The sequence below is a fragment of the Solanum tuberosum genome, unplaced genomic scaffold, assembly GCF_000226075.1.
Source record: "Solanum tuberosum cultivar DM 1-3 516 R44 unplaced genomic scaffold, SolTub_3.0 scf00138, whole genome shotgun sequence".
In the NCBI taxonomy this organism is placed as follows: Eukaryota; Viridiplantae; Streptophyta; class Magnoliopsida; order Solanales; family Solanaceae; genus Solanum; species Solanum tuberosum.
In genome coordinates, this window is record NW_006239065.1 from 50,398 (window position 1) to 51,548 (window position 1,151).

Sequence of the window (1,151 nt, forward strand, 5' to 3'; positions counted from 1 at the left end):
ATTTTAAACTTTAAAGTTTAAAGTTTAAACTTAAATTCAATTGAAACTTTAAAGTTTGAAGTTTTAAATTGAAGTTTTTTAATAATATAATTTTATTAATTAATAATATAATATTATATAATAATTAAAGTTAATAAAAAAATAATAAAAAATTACCGGTACACAATGATCCGGTAAGAACCGGTTCCGATCCGGTCCAAACCGGTTCCAATCCGGTAACTAAGGGACCGGACGGAACCTTTGGAAATTTCCGGTAAAACCGGTTCCGGTAAGACCCGGTTCCAGTAAGGAAATCCGGTAACGAGGACCGGTTCCGGTAAAACCGGTCCTATTGATCCGGTCCTGTCCGTTTGCCAGCCTTATTCCTAAGTCACCCAAATAGACTTGAATCATGTATGGGTTAATCCCTGCAATCTAAATCAGTGCTCAACAATTGAATATAGGTTATAATCACCTAGCATTAAAATATTGGCAGTGAACCACAACAAAAACCAGCCTCCGTGTGCTTACAAAAAGTAAGGAAAGCGAAAAGATAAAAATAAAGGATTGTTCAAATACAAGCCCAAGAGGGGCGAAAAGCCAAATCAGGACCCCTGGGACTGAGAGGTATCATCATCAGAGTCGAGGTCCTCTGGGGGTACGAGGTCCTGAACGGCTTCATCCATAAAGGTGAAATGTTGGAAGTCTCTTATCTCGACCCGGGGAATCTCCTGTCTGGGGGCAACATAAGAGAAGACGATCCCTCTCCAAACCCTTCCTCTTCTCCTAGTGTAGTTCACGGCGGAGCATCTCGACCTCAAGGGCAGTGCTGGGTGGAAACGGAGTGGTGCTAGCAAAGGAACATCTCAACCTCCTCCGGACGGCCGTCAGGTCCTCTTCTACTTGTGCACTTGAAAGTGGGGGATGGGACCGGGTGCGAAGAGTGTCATCACTTGCACCGTCTTCCCCTTCCTCATCATCCGCCTCTGCAGTCGCCTGACTATTACTGGCCATGTCTTTCCTCCTCCTCTTGCTCCTGGAAGTAGAACCCTGCCTAACCAAAAGAGGGTGAAGGGGGAATCCATAGGATGTACCTCGTCAGTGTCCAAGAGTGGTACTCCCTTCCTCTTGCACATTGTTGTCACTAGCCTAGGCAGGAAAAACGCCTTTTT